Genomic DNA, 17,800 nt, shown 5'->3' on the forward strand with positions numbered 1-17,800 from the left:
CAGAGTAGTTTTGCCCCTAGGCCCTGTGTCAACTATATACTTAAAGTTGTACAGTGACTTGTAAGAAGTGGTGTTTGTTCCAATTGGATTACTGATCTGCTTGCAGCTTCTAAATCAGGGCTTTAGGTAAGCCTGTAATATACAAGTTCTAAGAAGAGTACAGGTTGAACCTAGCTAGTCTGGCACACTCAGGACCTGACCAGTGCCGGACTAGGGAATTTGCTAGACCATGGGAGATAGTATTGTTTAGGAGCATTGCCAATGCTTGCACTGCTTACTGGGCTCTCAGAAGCCATTTAGGGGTAAATTACAGCTGAAGAACAGAACACTGAGAGACAGGACTGGTGGCTGTAAACAAACTTTATCGGACCATGGGAAACTTGGCCACACCCATGAGCAGTGGTCATGTAGCTAACTAAAGTCATGACAGGTTATGGATGTTGCCAGATGAGAGAGTGCCAGACTAGAGAGGTTCAACCTGCAGTAAGATAAAGGACCACAAACATTAAAAACAATTTAGATGTTGAAAAATGACAGCGTGTTATGATCGGCTTATACATAAGCCCACAAAAGTAAGATACACAGATCCCTACACTTAGGAAAAAATGTGTTTATTTACTTCAGCTAACTGCACATAGGTACATTAATATTTCCTACCACCAGAGGATTTCTTATTAAAAATGGTAATTTAGCTAACTCTTATAGGCAGAGTTAAAATGAGATTGAAACAGTTACGTAGCAGCACAACCTAGTGTGAAAACTAACAATCAAATCAATAGTATTAAAGGGTGGGGGGTGAGGTAGCACTCTGTACATGATGTAAATACTAAGGAAAGTTATTTACTATGCGCCAGGTGAGGCTAAATAATCATGATAGGTTAGACCTTCGCTTACTTACCAAATTGTAACCAAATGACTTGTTTTTCAAGTGGGAGGAAACAGGCTGCATGTCAGATAACTTTGATTTTGCCAAAGTCGATCTCTTAAGCCTAGAACCCCAATAGGTGCACTTCAGTTGAAAGAGAAATAATCTTCCCATGCAGAATGCTGCTCTGGGCTTTGTGAAACCTGTGTTCCTTTGCCACCACAGACTTCGCGCAGTATCTTTCACCGGGGCTGGGCTTGGCCCCTTACAGATTGGCATAATGATGCTTCTCTCAAGGTGCTTTCTTGTTCTCCAGCTTCTCAGCTTTTGTTAAAATAAAAGCCCTGGTCTGGACTGCAGCTTGAGACTTTGTTTTATTAACCACAAGCTAAGCACCCTTCTGTTTTGAGATCAAATCTTCTCCAGGTGTTTTTCAGTATTTCTTTGGGTCAGGTGGCAGAGGAGAACCACGATGATATCACTCCCCTGTCTTATGTAACTTTTGAGGGAGGAGGGAACCCTCGTCTTCCAGTGGGGAAACACTGGCATTCCAAAAGGGCTGGAGAGGTGTCTGCCATCAGGTGACTCAAGCCAGTGTCTCTGAAAGGCTGTGACAGCCACTACTCGTAGGCTGTCTTGAGTGTGCACAGGAGGACTAAGCTCTGTGAAAGTCCATTGTCGTGGTTAGCAGGCTGTCGACCCTATCAGGTTTTTTCATTGTCATATCTGAAGGGTGAGTTGTGGCTGACAGCTGAAGTAGCACATTTACAATACAGACACATGGCCAATATTCCTAACTGCAGTTTACTCCTGGAGGGAATTCTGGGCCATATGCAGGGTGCAGAATTCATACCTTCCACAGATTTCTTGGCTTCCCTGTGGAAAAATGGGGGAAGCAAAGAAATTTAGAATCATAGAATCCTAAGGATGGAAGAGACCTCAGGAGGTCAGTGAGTCCAGCCCCCTGCCTAAAGCAAGATCCTTTACTAAATCCTAACTAAATCCCAGACAGTACTTGTCAAGATGGGACTTAAAAACTTTTAGGGATGGAGATTTCACCACTTCTCAGTCCGTTCCAGTATGTCACCACCCTCCCAGTGAAATAGGTTTTCCAAATATCCAACCTAGATCTCTGCCACTGTAACTTGAGACCATTGCTCCTTATTCTGCCATCCCTCACTGCTAAGAACAGCTTCTCTCCATCCTCTTTAGAAGCCCCCTGTGGAAGTTGAAGGAAAGTGTTGTGGCAGCGGTGGAATCTGTTGGGAACATATGCCACTTCCACAGCATCTGTTGGATGAAGCCATCAGCGGAGAGCAGAGTCAGGCAGGCTGGGTGTGAGTGGTGTGTGTCCATAGAGTGAGTCGTTCAGGCGTGGGATTGAGCATCTGCTTGCATATGAATGAGTGAAAGACTCACTCTGCCCTTTTCATTCTGATTGCCAAATCCCGGACTTGGAGGCATCAGGTTCCTTTTGTCCGGCCTGAATGGGGTAAAGGAGCCTTATTGTAAATAACAGGAACTGCAGGCTCTGCCAGGAAGTTCTTTCTATTTTCTCACTCTATTTTCTGTGCCATAGAGGCACAATAGGGTTACATTATAGCTCAAGATCTATTTTATGTAGCCTTTAAAAAAATGATGAGCAAAATTGTATGACTTTCTTGTGTGAAAGCCTGAGCAATGTAAGGTGATATACTTTATGGTGTATCAAACACCCAAAAAAAGAAAAGTAATGTCAATTAAATGAAGAATCCAGGATTATAATTGGAAGGCAGGGTGTTAGTTATAAGTTATTTGTAATTTAACTTTGTTGTGTGTAAGAAATGCTGACCAGTTATTGTGATTTTTTCATTGTGGTAATTTAAGTAAATTACCAAAATACATAAGGCTGTTGTGCTTATATTGTGTTATTTTTACAAGAGAAATATGCATAATTTTGTACCAAAAATGCAGAATTTTGCATTTTTTGGCACAGAATTTTGGATTTCTTGATGCAGAATTTCCCCAGGAATACTTCAGATAGAGAAATGGTTCAGGCATACTAACTGGATAATCTAATTCAGTAGACAATAACCTTCCCAATGATAACTTACATGAGCTATTTCGCACAAAGTGTATCTCAGTTATGTCATATCTATATCATAACAATTATTTTCATTAAAAATATAGGGTTTAATGGCATAGTATTCAGCTGCTAGCTGCTTTTGTGGGCTCCAGAGATTTACAGAGCTAGAGAGGAAAACCTCTCTTGGAAATGATAAGGAGTTTTCATATCATCAGAGGTTTCACGGATTCAGGATGTCTTGTCAGTTGCACAAAATTTACAGAGACTCCATCTCCTAGTTACACTTGAAAAACGCTTATTTCAAAGGGCCTGAAATGGGAGGGAGGTTTTTTCCTTTTTGAAAATGTATTTGTGCTTACAATATTGAAAGTGGTCATTCGCATCTGCTTATTCACCATAAATCCAATTTATTAATATAGTGTTTGAGCCTTAAGCTGTAAAACATATAAGATACGCACGTTTTAAAATGAACAAGGTTTAGTAAAATGGATAAATGTTTAAATTACCCAAAAATTCCAAAAACCCCACACAATTAACCCATTTTCCCTATCAACAACAGCTACAAAAATAGCAAGGGTTAAAAGAACATCAATTCCTTCTAGAGAGCAAGGAACCTCTCTTTCACATACTTGTACTTGTTTGTGTGGGCAGCCAAGCAAATAGCATGACAGCCCACATAATTAAGACATTTTTATCACATCAGATGTTTTCAGCTGGAGTGTTAAAAAGGCATTTGATCCAGAAATGGGACTAAGCATTTATTTCTCAGTTGACAGTACAGGAAAGCTGACAGTGTGCTACATCTCTAATAAGGCTCTACCTGCATATGAAAAAATGATTGTCTCTCAAGACCAGCATACCTCCCTTTCAGATTGGTTGAGCTCATATTTTGACAAAGGAGGCATGCAAAAGCTCTCATGAAAATATTATTGTTAAAAACGTTAATCAGTTTCTCAGAACTGAACACTGTTTTCAATGAGAGAGCCCAGGGGAGGTTTGTGGTAAAGGTATCTTCCATAAGCAGTTTGGAAATGTCTTTTGCTCTTGTCTAGATTTAGCCAGGTCCAGTTCCCAGAAACAAAAAGATAGAGAGAAGAGAGGACTTGCAAAGGCAGGAGAACTTTAGGGTGTGTGTTTTACTAAGCTGTTCGTTTAGACATCACCTTTAAGGTGGGGTGGATTCATAAGCTGAATACACAGTCAATTAATATAAGCACATTGAGCCTTAGTCAAAACAGTTCATTCCCCGACCAAGGTTAAATCTGAGAGGCTAAGCATTCTTAAAAAACTTGTTTTCCTCAAACTCTAAGACTGTTATGGGCTTTCTTGTTCCAGATTTCTACACAGCGTAATAGCTGGTCATGGAATTTAGACTTGAATCCGTGAAGGAGAAAGTGACAAAATGCCCCTTTTCACAAACCAGCATGCCATGAAGCACTGCTTGCATAGCATTTAAGGCTCTCCTTTTGTACTTCCTCCACATGTTTATCCTGATGGCTATTCTTCGTAGAACAAGTACCTAAAAGGGAAAAAAATATGACCTGTTAAAATTTAGTAGCTATCAGTCATCCCATTCTGCAGCCTTGCTGTGCGGTCAGAGGAAATTACTTCAGTTTTCTCATAATTTGCAGTCAAGGATTCCTGTCAAAAAGCAATGAAAATCCTTAACATATGCTTTAAGCCTAGTTTGGGGCAGTCAAATCACATTGTGTACCTGTCAGGCCTGCATCCCCACTCTGACACTCGGATTGCAGAAAGTGGGGACATTAAAAATACCTTGCCTGGAAAGGCTCTGCTGAAAAAGGTTCCCTGAGGTCACAGATTCCCTGACCCTGGGCAGTGGTCAATGCTGCCATCCAAGTGAGGAAAAAACCCTTTAATCCAGGAAGACACATTTGGGATGTCTCCCTGTAGGGTAAACGCCAAGCTCCTGAGAGTGGTGTCCAAAGGCAAGACACCTGATAGCCACAGTGCCCACCATCTCCCCAGCCAGGTACCCTCCCCCTGCCGGTGACTCACCGGAGCCACCCAGCCCCAACCTGCGCAGCTCTGAGAATCACATGGCACAGTGCGCAAGCCCCCGAGCCATTTGTATAGCCCCTGAGCTGCCGCCACCACTGGCTCCCAAGGAGCTGCTGCACAAGACCCGCAAGACACATTTGCCACAATCTGTTTCCTTGTTTGCCAGTTGGACAGTACAGGCTTAGAAACAAAGACCTGTAATCTGATAGCTGACCTTTCAGTCTAAGGCATGAATCTACATAGACCCTTCTCAGGACACAGGAATCAGATGATTGCCTTTAAAAAAAAAAAAGGTAATATATTCACAAAATGAGAGAAAACACCTCAAAAACATTACAGTTTCAGCACAGAGAATTATTTCCCTGCAATTCAGCTTTGAAGTTACAGGGTACAGGAAAAAGAATCAAACCATTAACCATAGCACCTGAAAAAAGTCCACTTCAATTTCAAAACAAACAAAACCTGATTGCATCTAACTACACATTCCTTACCTATCTATGGCTGATTATGAAACGGCCAGGATATTTACTTGATTCATTCCGGCTGCTTAGGAGCAACCATTTCTCGCTGTCCCCTTTGCATCAGCCACACAGACCCCTCAGACTACAACTCTTCTCAGTTCAAAAAAGTTTCTCTTCTTCCCATTGGCTTACCTGACTGCCTTCTGCTGAAGGTGCTCTGCAAGGGCTATCAATTTACAGGCATTCATTCATAACAGTACCTAAAGAGGGATTGACACACACAAATTTGCCATTTATTTGGGGAAGAAAGGGCCTCCAGAAGAAGCACGTCCTTCTGGAAGTTTTGGAGTCCTGAAGAACGGTCTTCCAGACTCCAAATCATGTGACATTATGCTAATGAGGCACAGGGAATTTGCATCTGTGCCTCATTAGCATCTTTCGCTCCGTGTATTAGCACTTCCTTCAGAAGTGGCCTGTGTAGAAATGGCCTATGTGTGTAGATACTGTATTTTGAAACAGCTAAGTGCTATTTTGAAATGCGTTATGTGTATAGCAGTGTCATTTTGAAATACACTATTCCGGAATAACTCTTCTGAAATAGCTTATTTTGCAATAAATTTGCTGTGTAGACATACCCTCAGACTCTGTCTAGATTGGAAAAAAAGGTATTTCTTAAAATCAAATGCACCAAAAAATTGAAACACCACTTCATACTTGTAGTCGATACAAATTTAACACCTTTAATGTCATGTTAGCCCATCCTGGGGTAAGCCCAGGTTATGACATGACTGACCAATGTGATATGAAAACTGGTAGTAGTTATTACAGATAGAGGTTTCAGTGATGCTTCAATCATTTTAGCTAATTCTGTTTTAACATACACTTTTAAAGAAAAAATTAAAAAAAGATCTTCAAAGTTCCTCCAGAATAGGTGTATTTCTAATCTAAATTATTGACTGGCTGATACCTTCCTGTTGCTGGCTACGTTGTTGAGCAGTCTGTGCCTGCCAAAACTAAGCTTAATATAACCTTTAAAGTTCAGTACAAGATATGGTCTGAAGTTAGTTGATTAGTTAATCTTATCCTTCAAAACATGAGGCCAACCCCTCCTAGTTTCAGTCACTAAAAATACAGTGATCATCCAAATATGGAATGTGTCAATAGCCAAAGGAACATGCTAATTACAGAACAAAAAGGCAGTCTTTTAGCACTTTAAAGACTAACAAAATGATTTATTGGGTGATAAGCTTTCATGGGACAGACCCACTTCTTCAGAATCTGGAGATTCTGTTAAAAGTAAACTAGCACAATGAGAAGTTAACAGAAAGATAGAAAAAAATGAACTGAAAACTGACAGATCAGCTCCATAGGACAGAATGGGGGCTGAAGGTGGGGAAAGAAGGGGAAGAAAACTACTTACTTAAGGCTATGATCTGAAGAAGTGGGTCTGTCCCATGAAAGCTCATCACCTAATAAATTACTGTGGTAGTCTTTAAAGTGCTACAGGACTGCTTTTTTCCTTGCTGCAAGTGTCTGTTAAGTGAGTTGCCTGAGGTTTCTGTGAATATCAAAGATGGGGAAACAGTCCAGGTAATTCATAAGGGAATTACAGGAAAAACAGTTGTATTTGGCTGCTGTGTTTCCTTGCGATAAAGTAGCTAATGGTAACATAATGGGAAAACCAAAACTATTAAGGTAACTTTAGTGCGATGACAGCTACATATTTGGAACTAGAAAGAGTCAACAATGCAGGCCTGATATACAACAAATGCCAATGTAAATCAGATGTAAATCCACTGAAGTCAGGCCCCCAAATTCATAAGAAGGACACGCCCATTTTAACTATAGTAGAAATAGTCTTTCTGTTTTGTGAAACTCCATTTAAGTTTATCAAATATGTGAAAGTTATATTTTACCTTATGCCATGCCTTACTCCTTCATGTCTATTCCTGACTGCCAGTCATTATCCAGGCAATATATCGTTCACAAGGCTGAGCTGAAAGATAATAAAAATGAAAGAGGTGAGAAGGAAGAATGCCAGTAGTTATACCAGTCTTACATTTTTCAACATCTACTTCAAGATCCTGAAACAATTCCCCTTTCTTTGCCCCACCCCTCACCCAGTTGTTGTAAAACTCAGTCTGCCTTTAGCAACATCTTGCTATGCTGGTGTCTGTTACTGGATGAATGCTTCTCTCTAGGAGAATGGACTCTTACATCTATAAAGCTGACCCTTCTGTCTTGCTCTGCTTGGTTATGACTGCAGCATTTGGAATAATCATCTTTTACAAAGCCAGAAAGAACAAGGTGGAGAAAAAGTGTATGTTTGTCTGTGATCTCCTGCTACTTTTATTGGGAATATTCTGTTTTGCCACACTGAAAAGTTATGTAGGCTTAATCCTGTTCTCTGTGGCATGCCTCATCTTTTATATTTACTTATCAGTTCAAACAATGTTACCTGTGGACAGCAAAGCTGTATTGATCACAGGTAAGAGGGAACATGCAAAGTTTGGGAAGATAAATCTGCCCCTTTCATGGTTATTCTGTATAACTTTGTGTCTTCTTAAAGGTTATTTATTAACTATCCTGTAATCATTTTGCTCTTTTTCTTAGTTTTTTCCAGCCTTCGTTTTTTAGGTTCTGAAATCACATTGTAAAACATTCTTTGTGCTCATTAATAATAATAATAATAATAATAATATTTTACTGGCTTATTGTCTTGAAAAAATTATAGATAGATTTTTTTTAAGAAGTGCCACTGATTTCTTTAACATTTATGCATATTGTATTGCTTATGTTGTTTAATCTTTTAGAACGAAGATGGTAAAGAGTAGACGCATTTTAAATGTTACCAGAATGCAATGCCTTTGCTTACTTTTGAAAAACATTTTACTTGTATTTACTAGGCACTTGTGTACAATTATTTTTGACTTATGCATTTAAACAATACTTAGTACCAAAGAATATTCAAGAAACTAATTCAGTGTGGTAAAATATTATGCTCACAATGTATACATTATCTGCCCATTTCTATGACATTATTAATGAATGAGAGATTTTCCTAACAGTGGAAGTTCACTGTTTTGCCTAGAGCAATTTCCTGCTGCTCATTTGCTTTAGCAGTTTCTCCCCCACCCAACACCCCTTCTTGCTACGAATTTACCTTCTTAAAGCTGATTTGTTTGATTGACAGATTACACCAAAATTTGGGAAGTAATTTCGTTTGGGCTGACAAATATTATTACTGAGATGAAAAGCAACAATTGATAAAACAACATCAGCAGCAAGGTCACGTCTTTTATTGTAGCTCAGTCAAGTTCCGTCTGTGGCATCCAGTCATGGCTCATTTGCAGTGGTGTGTTGAATGAGGATGGACGGGGGCAGTGGGTGAATAGGGAATATATGATAGAGAGCGAATGCACCAGCTTGAATTTGATTATCCTTCGCAGTACTCTGGGTTTACAGTCAGGACTCTGGAGAGTTTCTCTTCTCTTTTTCTTTCTTTCTAGTACCTTTTGTGAGACCTTTAGATGTTGCCATTCTTGAATAAAAACATGTCAGTTTCTGAGGGCTTATCTCTACCAGACTGTATGGATTAATCAGTTGTGCTGCAGCTGATTGCATTGTATTGACAAGTTCCATCCACCTTCGGCTGAGTTGAGATTTGGCTTTGCATACACACTGGGCTGCCCTAAAGCAATCAAAGTACAGTCATACCCCGAGATACGCCCATTCAGGTTACGAGAATTTGACTTTACAAGGAGTTTCATTTAATACCCCTACTTCGGTTTATGAGGCATTTCTTCGCGTTTACGAGGACTGATTTGGATTTTGCGCGCCTCAGCGGGACGCAGCCACCCTGCAGCGGGAGAAAGGCTGAGGCTCCAGGCAACGGCTGCCTGCAGCTGCTGCCTGCCCGGCGCATCTCTCCGCAGCGCCCGGTGGTGGTTTCCCAGAGCCCCCGGCCGGCCACCGTGGGCGCCCACCTCCGGAGCCGGGAGAGGAGGGGACAACGCCCATCCGCGGAGCTGCTGCCCTGGGTACCTCGGTCCATCCCTGCCTTTACCTTGATGCTGCTGTGGCTGGTCTGGATCTCTGCCTCAGTGTTGCAGCAGTGGCATACCCCGGCCTGGCTAGTGACCGCAGGCTCCCTTCGCTCCTGGTAGCACGGGCTGGAGCTGGGCGGAGGCTGACGGCTCTGGTAGGCGAGCATGGGGGGGATAGAGTCGGCTGCATCGGTCTTGACGAAGAGGCCACGCAGGGGGGAGGCGGCACGGTGCGGGGAGGTAGACTCGTCCAAGTCCCGGTAGTAGATCATGCCACTCTGCGAGACGTGGATGCTGGGCGCGCAGTCCATCCCAGCCCCACTGCTGCTGCTCGCACACCCCCAGTGCAGCTGTGCCTTGGGTGCCACTCACCCCCTGCAGTGTTCCACCCCTGGTAGTGAAGATACTGGGGGTTTGCTGCCCCCATGGGGAAGGACCACCTCAACTGGCCCCCCCAACTACTGACCCTCTCCTTCACCCATACCAGGCCTTGCTGTTACCTGGGAAAAGTCTGCCCCAGTGGCTAAGAAATTCAGTGCTTTGCTGCTGATGTGGGGAAGGACCACCTCACCTGACCCCTCCCCCCTTGGCCCATACTGGGGCTTTCTGCTACTGGGGAAAAGTCTACCCCAGCCTCTACAAGGGTTGATGCCACCGGAGAAAAGTTTTCCCCTAGTGCCTAAGGGGCCTGCTGCCTCTGGGGAAGGACCACTTCAACTGGTCCCCCAGTGAACCCCCCATTTGCCCATACCAAAGCTTGCTGATGCCTGGGGGAAACCAAAAATTCTTTCTTCCTGCACTTTCCTATCCTCTTCCTTCTCATTTTACAGAACAGTCTGGGCCCCTGCATTCATTTCAGGGATCACATGCACGCAATGATGGGAAGCGAGACAAGTGGATGGCAAGTTGAGAATACAGTCGCTGCACCCATGTTGGCAATGTAATGTGTGGGGAAACCAAACATTCTGTCTTCTAATTGTGAGGGTCTCTATATTATTTCCACGGATCAACATATTTTCAGGGACTGGGAGGAGAAAGAGGAAAATGCAATGGGGAAAGATGATGTCAAGACCAGCAAGCATACCCAGAATATTACAGGGGATGAGGGAACTGTGGGATACCTTCAAACAATGCACTACCCTTGTTCAACATCTTCATTAATGACCTGGATGAAGGACTGGATTGCACTCTCAGCAAGTTTGCAGATGACACAAAGCTAGGGGGAGAGGTAGATATGTGGGAAGGTAGAGAGAAAATTGAGAGTGACCTGGATAAATTGGAGGATTGGGCCAAAAGAAATCTGATGCAGTTCAACAAGTGTAGAGTCCTGCACCTGGGGCGGAAGAATCCCAAGCATTGTTGTAGTCTGGGGACCGACTGGCTAAGCAGCAGTATAGTAGTGGAAAGGGACCTGGGGTTATGGTGGATGGAAGGCTGGATATGAGTCAACCGTGTGCCTTTGTAGCCAAGAAGGCTAATGGCATATTGAGGTTCATTAGGAGGAGCATTTCAAGCAGATCTAGGGAAGTGGTTGTTCCCCTCTATTCAGCACTGTTGAGGCCACATCTGGAATATTGTGTGTTAAGCAGCCTCCCCTCCCTTGGTGTTCACACATCCAGATCAACTGCTGGTAGTAAGCTTCACCCTTGCTGACTGAGCTAACCTTGTTATCCCCACCCTTGCTCTGGCTTATTTATACCTGGCCCTGCAGATTTCCAAGACCAGCATCTGCTGAAGTGAGTCTGTGCTCACGAAAGCTCATGCTCAAAACTTTTCTGTTTGTCTATAAGGTGCCACAGGACCCTTCGTTGCTGTTTGTAAACTAAATAACTCCTTTAGCTTGACTGATGGGACCATTCAGTGCATACTGCTACATTTAACTCATTTTGCAATTAATCTTCGTTTTCACATTTAAGGAACAATGCTCAATTTGATTTTAGTGGCTAGGAGACATATGTAACCAACGAAGAATGTGCTAAATCTGTTTTAATAATGCTGGGTCCGCAATCCAGTGTCTACTGATTCAGGATTTTTGCTACAGTAGGGACTGCTGGATTGGGTTCAACAACAATGAAGTACTCTTAATGGTGTTTTACAGAGATTAATCATCACTAGCCCACAGTGAGGTTGGTAAATAAGGAGTCTGATCCTTGTCTACACATGAGGAAATGGAGTACAGGAAGGGTTAATGTCAGGGTTAGGATTAAAGCTCAGGAGTGCTAGTTTGTAGGCCTGAGTTCAGACCTCTAGGCCATATTGCGTGCCATCTTTGGAAGTCAGGGGTCTTCTAGTCAATGAATTTCCATTACATGAAATAGCCAGATTAACGTTAGAGTAGCACCCTTGCTTTCAAGGGATGCAGGAGCTTCTTTGAAGTAGATACGGAGCATATGTGTAGCCATGCAGTTTAGTGCACCACTGGAGGATACAGAAACTGCTATGGGGAAGAGTGCAGGGCAACCCCCCATGCAGAACAGAGTAAGAAGGAAGCATGCTATGACTCAATAGCCGTGTCTACACGTGCACGCTACTTCGAAGTAGCGGCACTAACTTCGAAATAGCGCCCGTCACGGCTACACGTGTTGGGCGCTATTTCGATGTTAACATCGACGTTAGGCGGCGAGACATCAAAGTCGCTAACCCCATGAGGGGATGGGAATAGCGCCCTACTTCGACGTTCAACGTCGAAGTAGGGAACGTGTAGTCGTTGTGCGTCCCGCAACATCGAAATTACGGGGTCCTCCATGGTGGCCATCAGCTGAGGGGTTGAGAGACGCTCTCTCTCCAGCCCCTGCGCGGATCTATGGTCACTGTGTGCAGCAGCCCTTAGCCCAGGGCTTCTGGCTGCTGCTGCTGAATCTGGGGGTCCATGCTGCATGCACAGGGTCTGCAACCAGTTGTCGGCTCTGTGGATCTTGTGCTGTTTAGTGCAAGTGTGTCTGGGAGGGGCCCTTTAAGGGAGCGGCTTGCTGTTGAGTCTGCCCTGTGACCCTGTCTGCAGCTGTTCCTGGCACCCTTATTTCGATGCACACACTTTGGCGTGTAGACGTTCCCTGGCTGCGCCTATTTCGATGTGGTGCTGTGCAACGTCAATGTTGAACATCGACGTTGCCAGCCTTGGAGGACGTGTAGACGTTATTCATTGAAATAGCCTATTTCAATGTCTCCACATCGAAATAGGCTACTTCGATGTAGGCTTCACGTGTAGACGTAGCTAATGAGATCGCTGTTCTTTGTGATGTGGGACATCCAAGGTCAGTTCCGAGACTCACCATTGCGCTCCCTGCTGTGCAAAAAGTGGCTCCCAAACAAGCTTGGGGCAGCCCCTCTCATTATGGCCACAGTTCCTTCTAGCAGAGCTCTGCCTGAGCTTCTTTCTCCGGAATCTCCCTGAGAAGACGAGGTAGGACAGTGCTTAGCCAGTGACAAAAGGCCAGACGAGGCGAGGACAAGGGAAGCAATGATTTGCTGCCAGTAACTTAACAAAGCATGTCCCAATTCTACCCCCTCCGCCTGTCTCCTTAGGGGTGCAGTGAGCTGACAGTCAGGTGAAAGATGGCAAATGCATTCATGGTCACCAGCCAGTTGATCCTGCAGCCCCGTGTGTGTGTCGTGTGGAGGGCAGGAGTCTCAGCACACTGCTCTAGCCTGTACCCACTGCCTCCTGCAGCTCCCATTGGCAGGGAATAAGGAACTGAGGCCAATAGGAGCTGAGGGAGGGGTGCCAGCGGAGAGAGGCGTCATATGGCACCATATAACCTTCCACCCCCACCCAAACCCCTGGGGCCACAGTGGCGTGTTGGCCCTTCTGGGAGTGGTATGGGGCCAGGACAGGCAGGGAGACTGCCTCAGCCTTGCAGAACTGCTGATCAGGAGCTGCCAGTGGTAAATGCTACCTGGCCGGAGGCAGGTCCCTCAACCCCCTTCTGTAGTCTGCACCCCTACCCTGTCCTGCACTCCAAGCCCTTGTCCCGACCCCCTCTCACAGCAGTGCCTTGTACTCCCACCTGTGGCACATTAGAGACTAACCTATATATTAGGTCATGAGCTTTCGTGGATAAAACCCAGTTCTTCAGATGAAAAATGGAGAGGAAATACAAACCCCAGGGCTTATATAGCAGGGTGGGGCGGGGGGGAAAGGGTTACCTGTCAGTAGTAGAACCAATTAGTCAAGCAAATTAAATAGGATGTATCTCATTCCCGCAAATATCAAAGGCAAGGAAAATGCCTTTGTAATGCATAAGATAATTAAGATCTCTAGTCAGGCCAGAGTTAAAGGTGTCAGATTTAAGGCAGCTGCAGGAAAAGTGCAGGGAGCAGAGAAAGCCACTCTACAATAGCCTTCATTGACTTGACCAAGGCTTTTGACTTGGTCAGCAGGGATGGTCTGTTCAAACTGCTTCACAAGATAGGCTGTCCTCCACGGTTACTCAAGATGATCCAGTCGTTCCACGAAAACATGAGAGGAACCATCCAATATGACGGCACATTATCGGATGCTTTCAGAATCAGGAGCGGCATCAAACAAGCATGCGTGCTTGCTCCGACATTGTTCGGGATCTTCTTCGCACTCCTCCTGAAGCATGCCTTTGGATCTTCAACAGAGCGCATCTTGCTGTACACAAGATCTGATGGGAAACTGTTTAACCTTGCAAGGCTGAAAGCTAAGTCTAAGGTGCGAGAAGTCCTCGTCAAGAGACATGCTGTTCGCAGACGATGCTGCTGTAATGTCTCACACAGAAGACCAGCTTCAAAAACTGCTGGATCGGTTCTCCAAAGTGTGCAAGGACTTTGGGCTTACCATCAGCCTGAAGAAGACGAACGTACTCGGTCAGGATGTTGCTGAATCCCCATCAATCAGCATTGACAACTATACGTTAGAGGTCGTCCACGAGTTCATTTACCTCGGGTCCACCATCACTGACACCCTGTCGTTGGACACTGAGCTAAATAGGAGGATTGGAAAAGCGGCCACAACTCTGTCCAGACTCAGCAAGAGAGTGTGGAATAACAACAAGCTGTACACTCACACCAAAATGCAAGTCTACAGAGCCTGCATCCTCAGCACTCTCCTTTATGGCAGTGAGACTTGGACCCTGTATGCCTGCCAGGAAAAGAGGCTGAATGTCTTCCACTTGCACTGCCTCAGGTGCATCCTTGGAATATCATGGAAGGACAGAGTTACCAACACCGCCGTCCTCGAGCAAGCTGGAATCCCAACCATGTACACCCTCCTCAGGCAGCGTCGACTCCGCTGGCTTGGCCACGTCCACAGGAAGAACGATGGAAGGATTCCAAAAGACATCCTGTATGGTGAGCTAGCATCTGGCAAAAGATCTCCCAGACGCCCCTAGTTGCGCTACAAAGATGTCTGCAAGAGAGACCTCAGAGAGGTATACATCGAGCTGGACGACTGGGAAGAACTAGCAGACAACCGCAGCAGATGGAGGCAGGGGTTACACAAGGGCCTTCAGAAGGGCGAGATGAAGATCAGACAGCTAGCAGAGGAGAAGCGAGCGCACAAAAAGCACAATAAGGACTTGCCAGACACCCACTACATCTGCAAGAGATGCAGCAAGGACTGTCACTCTCGTGTGCGTCTTTATAGTCACAATAGACGCTGTAAATGAAGCCCTCAATTGAAACTTTAAAGGGCGCGATCCATAGTCTATGCAGACTGAAGGATGCCTACTACTACTACTACTAGTCAGGCCAGAGTTAAAGGTGTCAGATTTATAAATGATTTCCAATTCTGTAATCTTGAATGAACCATCGCCACCCGCCCTGCCACTAAAAAACAAAAAACAAACAAACAAAGAACAACAACGAATGTTCTTACAGATCTGCTTAGGAAGTTTTTTGTGATTTCATTTCGCCTAAGATGTTTTCCTGACTGTGGTGCTGTCAGGAGCTAATTCCGGCATTGGACATGCATTGGCGAAGTATCTTGATAAGTTGGGGTTTGTTGTATTTGCTGGTGTCTTGAATAAAAATGGACCTGCAGCTGAAGAACTAAAGAAGACTTGTTCCCAAAGACTTTGTGTCCTGCAGTTGGACGTAACCAGTTCACTACAAATTAAAGAAGCCTATTTTCAGATTTCAGAGATGGTGCAAAATACAGGTATGGTTGACATTTTACAGGATGAAGTGCCTATTCCTGCTTTCCAGGGGCTTCCGTTGCATCAGTGTTTGTCTGAAACTGTGTCTTCTGGGCATGGGTGTTTATGTTCAGCATTTCTGCTCTCTGTGCCAGTGACCAGTCAGGATATTTATATGGCTATAGTGATGAGACTTTCGCTTTACGGAGCACTCCGAAAACGGTCCTTGGCAATTGGCATTAGAGTGCCAGTAAACAGTGTGCAAAGAAGCAAGTTGGTCCAAAAGAGCTTGTGTACCTAAATCTGCACCCACCCAGACTAGAAGCTGGCACTTTACCCATCAAGAATTTTTCCCTTTAGTGAAATTCTGTCGACTTACCTTCTTTTGCTGGGGACTCCAGAACAGCAACATTCATTTCCTTCTCTTCCTCAGGTTTATGGGGTATTGTTAACAATGCTGGAATCCTGGGGTTTGCTGGAGATGGTGAGCTACTGCCCATGAGCGTTTACAAGCAGTGCATGGATGTGAATTTCTTTGGGTCTGTAGAGGTGACCAAAATGTTCTTATCATTACTTCGGAAATCCAAAGGAAGGCTTGTTAATATCTCTAGCATGGCAGGTAAGTTAACCTAATGCTGTACCCGTCATGATTTATAATGTACCTGACGTAAATATTGAGCCAGGGTTTGGTCAATATATCTGTCTGATAATTCTCAGAAGTCCATATTTGCTTATTATTTCATTATCTCTAGGCCTTTGTAATGACTTGTCCAGTGACCACCTCCCCTGTCCAGCCCTTGAAGAAGAAGAGTTTTATAGGGAGAAAACCATAGAATTCTAGAGAACTTTTCTGTTAGTCTATAAGGTGCCACAGGACCCTTCATTGCTGTTACATTCCTTGGTTAGGATCTTTCCCAGAGACCCAAAGAGACTAGGTTCTTTTGGTTTCTTTTGATAAAAGAAGGAACTTGGGGTTTTCTACCCCTTTCTTTTATATCCCAGTAAACCTCTGAAGTGCTTTCTTGTCAAGGTGACCCTTCGGAATTTATTGAGGTAAAGATGAAGGTGACATGGGCTACGTCTACACGAGCCCCAAACTTCGAAATGGCCACGCAAATGTCCATTTCGAAGTTTACTAATGAAGCACTGAAATGCATATTCAGTGCTTCATGAGCATGCGGGTGGCCGCGGCACTTCGAAATTGACGCGCCTCGCCGCCGCATGTCTCGTCCCGACAGGGCTCCTTTTCAAAAGGACCCCGCCTACTTCGAAGTCCCCTTATTCCCATGATCTATACGCTCCAGGCAAACATGTTTACCTAACTCTATGCATCTTTTGTTATTTTCCTGCCTGGATCTATGATTTTTTTGTAAATAAGTTTCAAATCTGCAAGATTGTACCCAGAGATTTAAGGGCTTAGGAGACCAAAAGCAAGAACAGCATATAGGCAGTGCGGAAGTCCACCAGTATTTTGAGTTACACTATGAGATCAGGGCAAGATTTTGTGGGAAGGTTGTGTTTGTTGTATTGCACTTGACTGAGGCTCTTTGCTTGTCAAATTGCATCCCAGCAGGGACAATTGGGTGTGAGGGCAATCTTTGTGCTTTGTCTATTTTAGTGTTCATGAAAGGTGGAGGAAGGACAGTGTCAGCAATGGCTTCGGCTTCCACTGTTCTCCCTCCCCTTTCTCTTTCCCTATGGATGGGCCTGGTTAACATTTTGTGGGCTCCAGTGTAGTTGCTCTCGGTCACCTCCAAGTGTGGGCCTGATATGCCAGCGTTATAGTATTCTCATTATTTTGGTCACATACCTCTGCAAGATTTTGTGTCCTGCTATGCACATTTTCCTCAGCTCCCCGGTTTTGTTATTGCACTGTGCACTCATGTGGGTCCACAGTGTCCACAGGGAGCAGGAATTTCAGAGTGCTCAGAGGAAACTCCATACAGATTTGTATCTTTTCTTATCTGGGCATTCTCTAGCCATGTCTCCAGCACGAACCTATTTCACCAGTCACAGTATGTGGTCCTGGTCTCAGGTCAGTAAAGTCCCATAGCCAGCAGCTACCTGCTCAGTTCTGACAAAATCCCCACAAAGTGGAATGATTTTCACTGTGGCTGTGTCTACACTTGCATTCCTCTCTCGAAAGAGGCATACAAATGAGGGAAATCAAAATGCAAATGAGGAGTGGATTTGCATAACAGGCACCTTATTTGCATATTTGTATTTCGAAAGATCTTCTTTTG

General features: G+C 44.4%; 1 protein-coding gene and 1 long non-coding RNA gene across 6 annotated transcripts in view; one reads left to right on the forward strand and one right to left on the reverse strand.

Moving 5' to 3' along the window:
• The window catches only part of LOC142020541 (arylamine N-acetyltransferase, pineal gland isozyme NAT-3-like), an 88,268-nt gene that overhangs the window by 23,551 nt on the left and 46,917 nt on the right, over window positions 1-17,800 (forward strand). Inside the window, exon 4 of one of the 5 annotated variants that reach the window (XM_075008482.1) lies at window positions 15,991-16,176. The exons of the other annotated variants lie outside the window; for them this stretch is intronic. The gene's annotated coding sequence lies outside the window, so the exon portion shown is untranslated. The remainder of the gene's footprint in view (window positions 1-15,990; window positions 16,177-17,800) is intronic. 5 annotated transcript variants of the gene reach the window in all.
• LOC142020542 (uncharacterized) lies at window positions 3,196-9,586 on the reverse strand. The gene is made up of 5 exons (XR_012647436.1): window positions 9,480-9,586; window positions 7,330-7,409; window positions 5,606-5,673; window positions 5,167-5,228; window positions 3,196-4,449 (listed from the first exon to the last, which is right to left on the reverse strand). It is a non-coding gene; the product is annotated as an uncharacterized LOC142020542 (long non-coding RNA).

The sequence above is a fragment of the Carettochelys insculpta genome, chromosome 14 (assembly GCF_033958435.1).
Source record: "Carettochelys insculpta isolate YL-2023 chromosome 14, ASM3395843v1, whole genome shotgun sequence".
Classification (NCBI taxonomy): Eukaryota; Metazoa; Chordata; order Testudines; family Carettochelyidae; genus Carettochelys; species Carettochelys insculpta.